General features: G+C 36.9%; 1 long non-coding RNA gene across 2 annotated transcripts in view; it reads left to right on the forward strand.

Annotated features, from left to right (window-relative positions):
* The window catches only part of LOC143342685 (uncharacterized), a 118,238-nt gene that overhangs the window by 64,682 nt on the left and 38,269 nt on the right, over nucleotides 1-15,287 (forward strand). The window lies entirely within an intron of this gene.

Consider the following 15,287-nt stretch of genomic DNA (forward strand, 5'->3'; position numbering starts at 1 on the left):
GCAGCTCTCTTCCAAAACCATTTTACGCTCTATTGTTTCTACTTTCTATTCCAAAATCTAACTCATCTTGTAACTCAGGTTATCTTTTCGCCACTAAATGATTCTAATATTCATATTCCTGCATACATCAACAATTAGCATCGATTGCTACTAGTATTTATATAATTTGTTGTAATTCTGTAGTAAACTATTAAAAAATAATTTAAGGAGTAATTCTATACAGGGTGTTCGGCCACCCCTGGGAAAAATTTTAATAGAGGATTTTAGAGGCCAAAATAAGACGAAAATCAAGAATACCAATTTGTTGATGGAAGCTTCGTTAAAAAGTTATTAACAATTAAATTCAAAAATTTCAAATCGTTCTGGAAAAATTATTTTTGGTTGCGGCGGTCAATTACAATAATTTTTGGTGAATACACATACTTCCGAAATCCTACCCACTTTCGAAAAAAAATTCGAGTAAGTGTTGAAAGTTTTGGGTGAAAAAAAAGACTTTCGAATCGTCTTGGAAAAATTATTTTTAGTTGCAGGAGTCAATTGCAAGCATTTTTGGTCAACAGACATATCCCGGAAATCCTACTCAGTTTCGAGAAAAAAATTCCTTACCGAAAATATAATTTCTGGCCAGAAATGTCTGCCCGAATTTTCATGCGAATCTTTAAAACGTCATAACTTCTGAACAGATTGGACGATTTTAATGTTTAAAAAAACAAACTACGCGTATTTTGACAGAGAATATGTACAAATCGCAAAAATATTCGAAAAGTTGGTCCTTGACCCCGCAAAATGAGAAAAACCCCATAAAAATGGTCCAATTTTCAAACAGCCATAACTCCTACAATTGTGAATATATTTCAATGAAACTTTTTTCTAAAGTAGAGCTCATGGGTACCTAAAACAAGTATTAGACAACTTTTCTGTGGGGCGTCAAACAAAACTACTAAAAATGAAAAAGGAATTTTTAAGAAAAATCGACAGGGGGTAGGTGCCTAAATTTTTCGATGAAAAAAAAAATCTCAAATCGTTCTGAAAAAATTATTGTTAGCTTTGGTGGTCAATTACAATCATTTTTGGTCAATAGACATACCCCCGAAATTCTACTCAGTTTCAAGAAAAAAATTCAGTACGGGCGGAACTTTAAACGTTAATAACTGTTTAACGAAGCCTTCATCAACAAATTGGTATTCTTGATTTTCGTCTTATTTTGGCCTCTAGAATCCCCCATTAAAATTTTTCCCAGGGGTGGCCGAACACCCTGTATATGAAACTAAATTCTATAGACGAAAATATTATTCGGGAAGATAAGGGTAATGTTTATTTAATTTTTGTATATAAAATTTAATTCTGTTTAAAATCTATTTAAAACATTTTGTTAAATATTCACAAATGGGGTATACATGTTAGGGAGAGAGCTATTAGAAGTGGCCATCATTATTTATCGATTTTGTTCATTGTATCCACTACATCTTTTCTATTATTAGTTAACCGTTAAATGTCATTGTATCTTACATCTATTTCACATTTTATATGTACAGATAAATATGCATAGAGGTATGCAATAGTTAATAATTTCGTACAGGGTTAAATAGCGTGAATTAAAGAAAACAAAAATAAAATCACAAAGTTTGATCCAAACGCGCCCAACTTTATGCCCTTCGTAGAATACACTTTGCTTCAGCGTGCATTGAACCAAGGTGATCCGAGATTCAGCGCGACGGTTCTGCGTAGGCTCTCCCGCGCTTCTCGTTTCTCCCCAATTCGATTCGCATTCAACCGCGGGCGCATCTGACATTTCTCGATTACGCGATCGTGGGTGCAGGTGCAGGTAGCAGTGCAGAGGTGCACCGCGGCGGTCACCGACAGAAAGAAGATCGAGACGGTCGAAAGCGAGCGGAACAGGTTCCCCTCTTGATCCAGCGATCCATGAAGCCCCCCGGACACGAAAAGCGTAGTAAATCTCTGTCATGCTCCATAAATCCCACCCTCGATATCGCTGTCCTCGGTTACGTAGACCAGCACCGAACTTGTGCATTAATCCACTAATTCTGCTTGACTAATTAACCGATTACGGGATTAAAAATTTTTTTAACGTCAGACAGTTACTGAAATTGAAAACTCCGGACAATTGACGGTGAAATCTGTCGTTGGTTGATTAAATTAAAGATGTCGAGTCGAGGTAAAGAAACTATCTTCCTTGAAAACACGTTATACGGATAGGTTGCTCGAGGAAAACTGTTTCAGCACCGTAAGTTTTCTTCAACAACGTATAATTTTAATATAAAACGCTTCCTCGTTCAACGCATCTTTAATTGCTCAGGGTGTACAAGTTATGGGAATTGCCCTGTATAAGTAGATTTCTGAAAAAAGGTAATTATGTTATTTATGAATTTTTTTTAACAGATCCTGCGCAGCGGATGCTGCCCGGGACTCGTTAATTTTATTCTAAATAGCGCACCCAACATTTCTCAGTGTAATATATTTTTAATGGTTATTTAATAGAACGCAAATGTCTAATTCGACTGGACTAATATGCGTGCGGATCCCTTTCCGCTGTAACCACCATTTAGTTGTACGCGACGGAGAGGAAACATCGAGAGGAGAAACAGGATGAGGCAGGAGACAGATAAGGAGGAGGCAGAGGGAAGTTTTTTTATGAATAAATATTTTCATAATTCATACATATTGAGAATGAAATTAAATCAGATTCTAAAAACGTAGGTAATCATCGCGTGATATAGAGAGTTGAAATACAACGTTTCTTTAACCTTAAGTGGATTATTAGGGCGGCTCTCTGCAAGTTTAAACTAATAATTATTTAATATAAGTCAATGTAATTATTTGAAAATTTATGTAATCCTCCATTAGTTCAGTATTTGTTAAATGCTTTAAAGGAAAGTTGATTTCCATTTAGCAATTTGGTAAAAATCACCATTAAGTAAAATAATTCAGTTTACAACTTGTGAATATTGAATAAACAGAAATCGATCTAATATTACATTACAAATATTAATAAAATATTTATTATATGTTTGCATCGAATCCAAATGTTATGATATAGCAATATGCTTTCTTTTTGGTTGCTCGTCTCGGTGGCCATCGACTGTTACTTCGAGAGCTACGGCGAACGAACGAAACAGGGTGAAAAAAAACAAAGAAACAAAGAGGCAGCTTAACAAAAGCTGCGGACAGAAATGTCCTCGGAGAAGTTGCGAGCGAGTTAGATATCCGGGGCAGCGAAAGACCGTACCTTCCTGCGGTTTAATGCGTCCGACCGCTCATGAATCCTTGGAACTCCCGCGGGAACACTGGAGATCCGGGATTCTGAGCGGTTTGGACGAACCGTGTGCAGGAAAGTAATTATCTCGTGATTATTCGAGTGGACGTCGCCACATTCCGACGTGGTTAGCGGGATCGGCAGTTCATTTATCATATCGCGGATTTTAACGAGAATAAGCTCGTGAAACGCTTCAAAATAATTTCCACGATGTCCACTCACGATTCTTGCACGTTTAAAAATTCGCTGCAAGCGCACGCGTTGCCTGTCATATTCAAGGTAAATAGCGCGACGAATGTAGTTTAAACAAATACACGTTAACCCCTTCGTACTCAATATCGATCATTCATCGCCTTTGACAATATATACAAGATTAGGTAAGATTGCAAACTTACATTGAATACTTTGGAAGAACGAATGAAGCAGATTGTATTAATATCACAAAAATAGTGGAACAAATTATTCTTTGAGATATTGGGGACGTGTAAAATAAACTCTTGTATGTTGTACGAAACCTATTAATAATGGTGAATTCGATTGAAAATCATAGATCTTTCGTTACGAGAAAAGCAACTCTTGCATGGAATGTTTCAATAGTAAAATAACGAATGAAAATAGAGACCATTAATTAATAATATTTAAATGAGACACAATTTCAATTCAAATATACGTGAAAATATTGAAAAAAATTGCAGAAAAGAGGAAACGATTATCCAGGAAAATTAAACAAATCACGTGCTCTTCAGTGAAAAGTTTGAAGTGTGAAAAAGGGCTAGCAGAAAATTCTATTTATGGGGAATAAATATAGATAATTCTACCTTCCATTTTTAATAAAGCTTCAGATTTTCTGGCCATGAACGAGTTATAAAGGACTGCAATTTCTTTTATACAATATTTAATTTTACAGTAAGAATTACAATTTTGTCACACGTTACACATTATTTTTGATTTCGTAGAAAATTTTGTTGAAACGTATGAAATCTATGCAAATTTTAAGAGACAAAATGTGCAAAACCGCAACGCGACGGATTTCATTTAAAAATACGATTCACTGTGCAAACCAATTTAACTATATAATTTCACTCAGTTATATAAATTTTCACAATAGAATTGTACCTGCCAGCGAACAGTCATTAAAACAATGTAAGCCTCGTTGAGACACAATTGTAGAAATTTATTCATGCACGACGAAAGATATTTAATTAAATACATTGAAACGCTGATCATTGATTTGCAAATAAATTGCATCGATTGTAACGAATACAACGACGACGATAACTTTGATTTTCGATATCCACATATTTTTGTTTAAATCTTTTTTTCGCGCGAGCTCGATACTTCCGAACACGTATTTTAACCGTATATCTTGTTAATTTCACGCGAATAATTTAGGAAACGAAGTCTCATCAACTGTGATTGCTGCGTTCGGATTAAATCTCCACTGTTTATTCGAAGCGAAATTATTTTATCGATACTGATTAGTTAATGCACAAACTCTGCTGGGCGCGGCACGTAACCAAAGTCGTTTCAATAACCGCGTAAATGATACGTGATTCCACGAAACCGTAGGAAAAATCGATTCAACATAATACGTATAATACATTATTCAGATTTCCTGTATCGTTTACAATATTCCGATTCTTGAGGACTCGTTCAATATTCCAAACAGAAAAACAGTTCTCGCTGCGACAAAAATTATATCGACGCGAATTCCACTATACATTAAACGAATATTATAATTCATGGAATTATCAAATTATTACAGTTCCAGTCCTATGCTGCCTTTTGTGTACTTTCGGTGTGTTCCATCATGTTTGAAAATGATATCCAGCTTTGTGATATCCGTTCGTATCAAATTCTACAATTTAGTAATCGCGAAACGTTAACGCGAAGTATTCGCAATAAATTTATAATTAGTTCACGATTCGGTTCAGATAAAAGCATTTAGTATTTATAGCGTCGAATCCATATTATTTTTGTCAATTTCTATTCCATCGCAATTAAAAACGAGAAGAGGATTTAATTTATCCTTCAAAGCATTGATTTAACAGAATTTCAATCGTCGATTTCTCGGGATAGGATGTATTGTTGCTCTTGTAAACGCGATCCATTGTTCGTAATCGAAAAGAGCGGCGTAGACGGCTGTGGTTCCTTCGTTTCCTAATAATTAAAAACGAGGAAAAAGCTGGCCAGCCGCGGGTCCCCTTCCAGCGGTGCTGATTAATTGGAAAATTCTGCGTTTTCTTCCAATTAATGGAAAGGGAGTCGCGCATGCGGCGGGGATCGCATGCGACTGCAGTTAATTGGCGCAGCTCGCGGCACTCCGGTGGCCGGCATTAATTGGGAAAGCCATATATACAGGGCACGTTTCTGGATATTATTCGGCTGAAAACCGCGGCTAGGCCAGGCTCTGCCGGTTTTTTCTCGACACCGCGCCGCTCGATAGCTAATTACGCGTTTACTCGACGAGCGGAATCGGCTGCGGTATAAATTAAAATGATTTTAGCCTTTTACCGCGTTAAATATATGGAATAAAAAGTGGAAGGTAACTATTCCATCCTTATTAATTTACAGGGTGTATAACACTCATTACAGCGGTCGATCGAGGATTCAAAAGTTGTAAAAAATGTTCATTCGAATCACAGTCGCTTTTCTGTAATTGGCACGATACGGGATAGACAAAACAGACAATTGTTTGGGGTCTGAAATATTTCACGACATTAAATATATTACGTTTATTCGTATTACTAAAAAAGTGAAGCTTTTAATAGATTGTTACTATGTTTCAAGTTTTAAATAAAAACATGTTATGAAACAAAAATTTGTCATTCAGCCTTAGTTTAAACGACGAATCAGCTATAAAATGTTGAAGTGTTGGAATTTTGAAGCAACTTTGCTGTGAAAATCAACGAGAAGTTTAATTATTTTTAACCTTGGCAATTGCTTGAAATTAATAGAGGAAAGTAATACGTCAAATCAATTTTAGTTTACTAAATTATTCGAGCATAAATAATTTCGACAAAAAATGTCACACAATTCCTTCAATGATTTTATTGAATTTCCTATTTATACATAATATTGGGTACATTAAGAGATAGTTAATAAACAAATGAAGCAGCAACGGAAGCCGCTAATTGATAGTTGAGTAAGTCCGTAATTGTTTCTGAGTGCTATTAAACGGACACAACTCAGCAAATTTTCGCACTTTCTCTTTCAAATGACATTTAGAATTGCTCCATTGATGGTGAAAGTTCCTCGATGTCATTTGAAAGGAAAAGCATGAAACTTTGTTGAAGTACGACCGTACAAAACCACTTGGAATCGCTACGGTCTATTTATTAATCCATATATATATATTGTCAGCACAATTGTCAAGATCATTTTGTGACAATTAATCACTAACAATTATATGTTATTATAATCTTATTGTATTTAAGGGTTAAAAAATTACACTATTACACAGTAAATATTGATATAAGTATACTAAGAGGGTTTGTCATTCTAATATTAGATTCACACAACTTATTTAACTGAATAAATTAATTTTAGTTATAAGCGTAGATCATTATAGAGGTCTCGAAAAATCGAAAATTAGAGTACTTTTAAACCACTACAGAATACGATGCTTCCAAGCGACAGAAGTGGCTAAAAAGATTTATGAAATTCAAGGCAAAAATACCAGAGTAAAGAGGAAAGTAATGGATGTAATATAAAAAAATATCAAAACTCCATAATGATATTATATGTATGCCAGAGGTCCTAACCCCTTGGGTAGCGCTTCGTGGTACGCCAACCCTCACTGTACTCTCCACCCACCAACTTTCCCCCATCCCTACCACCACCACGCCTTCGCCTATTTTCTTCTTTCTTTATTCTTGGCATAAAAAAGCGTATTTTGTGCCATTTTACTTAATAGAGGGCAAAATCCAAAGTCAACATATGTAGTACTACCAACAAAATTTCGCAAATATCTCTGAAATTAAAGTCGAACAAGGGTTATACGTATAAGAAAAACTTGTTTAAAATGTCGAGTTGTATAACAGATTTGAAAACCATCGAAATCAGTGAGGAGCACCTTATTCTGAATAATTATCTTCGTTTATTATTATTGTAAATGATAGTCTGAAAGGGAACTCTAATTCTGTTCAAAATGAAAGGCAGATCCACATTGTTTCTTATGTGTAGTATTATTCGCGATATACAGTGAACGTTGGATATATGATCGAACTGATCTACTGCATAAATGATCGGTGTTCATCCCCATCACTGAGACCTTCTCTTTTACTCACTGTCTTGTTCTACGTTCGACAGTCGACTTGGGTTGTATCTACAATTAAAACCGATCCATCTAGTCAATAAACGTCTGGTTTGGGATCCCAATTATGCCATTTTTTTGTTGCTAGCCGTATTTGACCACGCTAATACGGGGACTATATACCGCAATAAATAAGAAATAATTGATGTTTCTTCGTCTAAAACAGTAAACAATCGTCATCTATACTTCATTCAATGAGAAGAAGCAGCAGACAAATATTTCTGTCTTTGTTTATTGACTATCACGTTTGTTTTCCTTGTCCAGGTTCATTCTCGATATTTTCAAAAATTACAACGCAATAAATAAAAATATTCAATACTCTAATGAAGTACTTGTCATTTTGCAATATTCCTATCGTGAACCACATTATTAAAAAATTAACAAATATCATAGTGACCACCATAGCAGTAAACGTGTTAATATTGACGTTCTATTCGTTTTATCGCTCGTGCGTTTGCTTCTGTTTGCTATCTCGTCTCGATAAGCATAAGTGCAATTGATGCAATGATAAATTAAAAAAAAGTAACTACATTTATATTGAATTATTTTCTACGCAAACGTTGAAGAAATGTGTTTTGACTCTGCTTTTCGAGCTTTCCAACTATTGTGCACGGCGGTTGTTCGTTTTCCCTTCTTCGACCGATTAAAATTGAAAAGTACGCCGAGTAAAGGCTGCGACACCTGCACAAATCTACATACTGGATCGACGGGTGCGTGTCTAACCCGTCCTCGCGGCCTGATACGCGAGGCGTTGGCTTCGCGCGCGTACGCGCCGCGTCCACGTGTGCTCGCGTGCGGCCGCTTTCAAATCGGTCGACCTTGCGACTCGATGGCGGCTTCTCGAACGATCTCGCGGGCGTTTTGAACCAAGGGTCGCCATTAATTTAGCTAAATCTTATTTTCAAAACCGTAAAAGCGGTAAAACCATGCAACGACCCTCGTTTCAACTAATACGCTCCAGTATTCTCGAATAAAATTATTCTAGATTTACAATCGTAGTTATTGAAAAATAAATTGTGAAATTAATCCAGTACAAAGGCTTCTCCTACCACTATTTATACCGTAGCAATTAATAGATTAAGTGCATTTATTTGTACCAAACAAATTAAGACGATACTTAAAGAAACGTATAATGCAATGGAATTAAATGTTTATTCATGCTCTTATGGAGAACCACGGTAAATTTGTAACAAATAACGAACAGGTCGTTTTGTCCAGTTCTAGCGTCAAATGAAATTCGTTCGACGCGTAATTTCGAGAAGCCTGTAACGTTCTCGCTTGCTTTTGCTTTGATCGCTCGCTACGAAGAGGACGTTAAGTGTTCCGTGATTGGTCGGAGTTAACCGTCAAGAAATTTCTGTCCCACGACCACTCCGCCGCGACCGTTTGTCCTCGTTTTCTTTCTCATCTTGTACCTTTTTTCTAACGTCGCGACGAACGCTTCCAACGAGGATGCTCGAAAGGAAGCGACAATTGGCGGATTTGAAGGATACTCAGGGACTCTCCGCTAGAGTTCTTACCTGAAGCAGTTGGTAGATGTTAGATGCTCTGACAGATGGAATACATGAATAATCAGACGCGTCTATTGGTCGCTGTCTCTGGTTAGAAAATTTTCCATAGGCGAGATTTTTCGTCGACTCTATAAGCATTCATCGTGCCAGTCATGTAAACGTACGAAGATTACCTGCCAACTACTGGCAACGTCAAAATAAAGCGATACGTCGTTTATAATCGAACGAAACATATATGTTTCAACGAGGTGGTGAACCTTTGAGAACATCTAGGAATTACGTGCTTTGATAACTCGATGTTAGATCATCTAAAAAGAGATATTTAAAAAAATATAATTTGTACCCTGCGGAGTGCTAAATCTTGTCCTTTTCGAAACACTGTTTTCATCATTTTCACATATCGAAGGAGTATCTTCTAGCGTATAAAAAATAGAATTTCGTCTACAGAACTAGAGAATATTTTTTTTAACGTCATCTTCGATAACGTGACCTTACGTAATGTTATCATACTGTTTTTGTAATCGTAGAAGACGTTATTTTCATAAATTGTACAAGGAAAGAGACTGGTTTAACATTAGCTAGACGTCCAATGGGTGTAGCTGTCTCGAGTAAAAGTCCGCCGCGCTGCAAGGGTCATAGGTGATTCACGATACGATAATTGCATTAGACATATTAATAATGTACCACTTATCGTTTATTGCTAGTACGAATTAATTCACGATAATGTTTCCTTCAACAATGAAAATCATAAAAACCTGAACTGATACATTTAAGAACGTTCTCCAGTTAAATCTTAAATAGAAATCTAATTACACTCTAATATATTTGTATATTTATTGCTCGTTGTGTCCACGATTTATAACCACTGCATCGCATGAAAATAATTAGTTTTGAATTCATGGAACTATCTGAGTATTCTGTGTGTGCGCAAATATTATTAACACCGAAGCATCGTTATTGCGTCCATTTTCTTAGCTCTCGTTCTTATTGCGCTGACTAGACGTCACGTTGTTTCAACGAAATACCGAAAACACGTGACGAATATTTCCCACTACCTAGTCTGTCGACATAAATGGTTCGCCAAGAGCTACGCGACAATTAAAAATTCCTTCGTGCCTAGTCAAGTACGATTATTAATAAACGTTGCTTCACGCGGCGCATAAATTATTTAGCATGACTATTACTGCACTCGTTTAGCACATCTTTAAGACGATCGACAACCGCATGAATCGTCGAAAAATCGAGCGATTCTAAAAGCTTAAGAATACTAATGGCTCGACGCGCGCGTACGTCGAGAGATTCGACGCATTCGCAGAGTCGAACATTTAAATGCAAATGTCCCATCGACTGTCGTTTTACCATAAACGCACGCGCGATAATTAATAAATCATTTCCTCGTGACAGGCTATTTAGCATAATTTTGATATACCCCGTCGAGATTTATCCACGGATTCTGATGCAACAATTGCACGGTGTTTATGATAAAACGAGCCCAGGGATTTAGCTACTTGTGTCCATGGAGCTGGTGCAATTGAAAATGGTGCGAACGAGCAAGTATGCTCGCCCACACGAACATCTATCAATAGACTCTTTCGTCAGACCCATCATTCAACGTCGGATCGTTACAAGTTCTGAATTATGCGTTTCGTTCCGAGCACCCTGTATGTCTCCTCCATGCCCAGAGTTGGGCAAACTTTATTCGCGAGTTACGAATAAAAAAAATGATTTCTGAAGAATATTCTGTTATTTTACTGTATTTTTTAGACAATTAAATGTTAGATTATGAATAATTCTTTTATGTTAAATTTCGTGAACTAATGCAAAACAAGTGAACTAGGAAACAAAAACATGTCTCTTCTTTTATTCGACATGTCTATTTGTACTTTACTTTTTCAGAATTTAAACAATAAGTACTAGGCAAAGGGCAAGAAAATCTTTAATTTTGATCCAACAAATGATGTAAATTATCGATCTAAAATCAAGAAAACGTTAGTGTACTGTGTCCTTTATAAAATCGAATAATTGTTGCGTAAAATATTCTTTTTCATGTTTAAAAATAAACGAGTGATCCGTGTTAAATGCGACGGAATCGTGTTCTCCACGACGATCCCTCGAATCAACGCAAAGAATTAATCATATGATGGTAGCGACAGCGCCGATATTGTTTCAAATACGATTACGTACCGCGAAGCAATTAAGAAACGGGAACGCTCAGCGTCATTAATAAAGGCGCTTCGATGATTAACAAATTATCGCGTCAGTCGATCTTGACGAGCTGCCCATTTTTTATTGGTCGTCGATGCGTGCGTTATTGCGCATCAAGGGGTTAATAGGATATCAATGCATCTGCGTTTTGCACTTTTTATCGTGGCGAATCTGGCACGCCTTGCACTATAACGTAATGGTCCTCGTGAGTCTAGGTTTTAGTCTAGATCAGTGCTTCTCAACCTTCTTATAACGTAACTTATATCGTAGTAAACAAATCTCCACCATCCATCGTAAAAGTTTTAATAGAAATGTTCAATTTTATGAATAATCATCCGCTATCGTACAAAATGTATGTACGAAGGAAGAAAAATAAAATACATCTGATTGACATTTAAAAGATTCCATCTTTTACATCAGTTTACGAAAATATGACTTTTGCAGGAAATTTAAATTTAGTTTCTTCTTGTAAAAATCTGAAATCTTTGAGTCGTGACCATAGGTTGAGTAACACTGGTTTAAATATTAATAGAACCCCTAGACTAGCCAGACTAGATTCTAGTGGATGTATAGTTCATTAATTTAGCAATCCAGCTTTACGAAGTTAATAACATCATAAGTTTCATCATTAATAATATGAAGAAATTATATCCATTGCAAAGGTTTGATGTTGTGGAATAATTTCATTCTCAAATGTTACCCAGCAAACTCAGACAAGATGATTTTCGACATTATTAAATAACAAATGATGTACTAAACTGATAATATTATTAATATGAGAGACTTGTAATGTTTTAATGTTAATAGACGGTGTAATTCTTTCGTAGTGCAAAGGCTTTCCTTTTTATTTTCTCTTATGAAATGGAAGAATCATCATTGACACAACTGTTTGGAGCTGTAAATATATTTCCAATGTATTGTTACGCACCACTTTCATCAATACTTGTGTGAGATTTGATAGAAATTATAGGCAAGAATAATTTTGGAGTGTTGTTTTTGTTTCTTTAATAAACCATATTCCCTTTTTATGCTCACGTTTTGTCAAATTTTCTCAATATTGATAATGTTATATAAAAATCTCTTTTTAGACAGGAAGAAGACAAAATTTTATTTATTCCATCCTCACATTCACAGAAATAAGCAACTGGCAAAGCAAGTGTATGTATTTTGCATCGATCGAGGCTAGTTATACTAATATTACGTCAGCCTAAACTCCTGTTTCTGTTGATCAATTGCTATAGAATTGTTCCGCAAAATACTATTATTTAACCCTTCGTTAGTCGCTTGGATGACATGTGTCAGTCAAGCCTATATTTCCTTTCATAGTTCTAAAGCGGTTTGAGTTAGCAACGCGTCACATTCGGTATCCAACAATGTACGAGAAAACATTTTATACCGTTCACTGTCTGTAAACACGTTCACTTTTCTAACGTTTGCATAAAAGTTCTTCCGAATGACAACTGCGTTTGCCGTTGAAGAACCTACACATCTCTACTCGAAGCTATTTAGAACAGTTTTAGTATTTTTACAGGTGAATCATACTCAAGCAGTTTTAGAATAAAAGGGATCTTTTCACCAAAAAATTCGATATAATTCGCGACAGATATCAGATGCAAGTTCAGCAATATTATCGATGACTACATTTTCAGATTTCATAAGTACAGTATGTACATTCGATTCCTCGAGATCGAGAAGATCCACAGACATCGGATTCATGCAACTCGAACGATGACGAAATAAAGTAAAAATATACCTGGAGCGTGGTAAAATTTAGAAACCTCCGCGAAGTTAATGCTTAATAAATGATAGGTTACACCGGATTCCTAAGTGAATAATCCTTGAAACTGGACGTTTATTGCCTTTATGTGAATACCGTGCGATTTTATAGCGGTAACACATAACACGACGAAGCTTTTAACACGTCGTTAACGCGTGAAATCTGAAAATAGTGAATATGGGAGGACTCGATAAAACGAGCCAGGATAGCGATATATCGCTTGTAAGTCACGTAGCGCTTATCAACGAAAGTCGCCGTTACAGCTGCTTTCCTAAAGCGACGATAAAACCGTACCTTCCACGAATGATTCCTAATAATTGGCATTCGCTCGATAATCTCGTTCATTACGGGGAACGTAACATTTGTCATCGATAATGACCGATTGTTAAACATAACTATTCGTAATCAGCGAGGAATTCTCATTATGCGGTAACTAGAAATCCAGCGACTTGGCTCGTAATCAAGTCTCCGGATAGCCATAGATAGCCATCAGTCATTTAGCCCGAGACAAACAGAACGATCTTTTCTATTCTCATGCATGACGTGATTCGACAATCATTAGCGATCGTTTAACGAAATGTCAAACCTCCCATATCCTTCTAATTGGTTTAATGACATAATCATAGGCAACGGGTACAGCAATTTCTCGAAGGGTAGCTGGCGGCTCATTGATGAACAATGAGAGGTCACTCGCTAGGCCGTGAATTAATTTTCCTGAACGCTTGCATAGTTCCACAGAAAATTATTACCTCCACTGGTATACCTTTCACCTTATCACAGACATCGTTTCAACAAAGAATACAAATTCCTGGCTACGAGGGAATCTTGAACGGATTTCTCTGATTTATTCGATGTTCGCGAACGAGATTATTATTTAATGGAGTATTTAAACACAATTAATACTTGATAATTCGTTAGTGCTGTATCTAGGACACTACAAGAATACTTACAAAAGATGTGCTCAAAATTGCGAAGTATTATTATTAAACCGGTATACTTTCGTTGACACTATACTAGAGAATCCAAACATGGAAATAAGCAAAAGAAGGATATAAATAACTGAAATATCTTTGAGTGTTTTTATTTAAGAAATGTTCATTATTTGTCTCTGGAGGAAAATTCTAGCATGGTCGTCGTAGAAAACTGGGAAAATAAATTATTCGTTAGTTTTGAATTTCGACTAATAAAAAAAGTTACTAATTTTCTCTGCTGTGCATAAATATAATTTTGACCCGAAGAGGTGAACGAACGACGAGCCAGATGGAAGAAAGATATTCTCGCATAAAATTATCGCTGTCACGCGTTGCGCGAGCACACGGTTTCGGCTGTCAACGAAAGCAAACGGTTTCGGGGGCTCCCCAAACCACTAGATTGGCGTCATCGAACGAGAAGTCGAGCCGAGAAACCCTTTCAGCCGAAAATTCAGAGAACATCAGATGGCATCGACGACCGACGTCCAACTGCGTCGCATTTGACATGTGCAAACTGCAAGTGAACACTTGCAATTACTGGCATGCGAGCGCACGCGTCCGCTGAAAGAAACGTGCTACGGAGTCCACGCGAAAAGCGCGAACACGCCATTGCCGGATGCGCTTACCCCTTTCGCAGATTAATGTTCACCTTTGTATCGAAGAATTGGCGTATGACCAGTTCGATGACCCCAGTCAGGTTGACAACAAGCATAATACCTCCCGGTCGACGAACCCTCCAGATCTCGTTGTAACTTCCGGCTCAGAGCACGAGCCTGGGCCCACCTAGTGTCGTTGCTTCCAGACCGTTTCGATCACGTTTTTATCCAGCCAACTGTTCCTTGGCCCTGAACCTCGACTCGATTCTCTTTCTTCCTTTTTGTCATCGGGGATGATGATAATGTGTCAGCTGATAGTTGACGAGGAATCCTCGGTCGTTGAACTTTCGATGCAAGGGGCGAGTCTTTTGACGTTAGACTTGGAAATGCGACAGACGCTGGCCACCCGGGTAGTAATTGCCAAGTATACGTGTCCCAGTCACGGATGTGGAAGAGTTAAGGGGGAGAGGGACTAATGAAAAGATGATTCGAGAATCCCATAAAACTATAGAGACATCGATGCTTTATTAGACGTATCTATGAAATTTGAAAATATTGTCGTTGCATACGGAATTGGAGCTATTAAGTTATCGTTGAACTCTCCATGCTGTGAATTTCCATGAATAAAAAAAGTGCCA

The sequence above is a fragment of the Colletes latitarsis genome, chromosome 6 (assembly GCF_051014445.1).
Source record: "Colletes latitarsis isolate SP2378_abdomen chromosome 6, iyColLati1, whole genome shotgun sequence".
In the NCBI taxonomy this organism is placed as follows: Eukaryota; Metazoa; Arthropoda; class Insecta; order Hymenoptera; family Colletidae; genus Colletes; species Colletes latitarsis.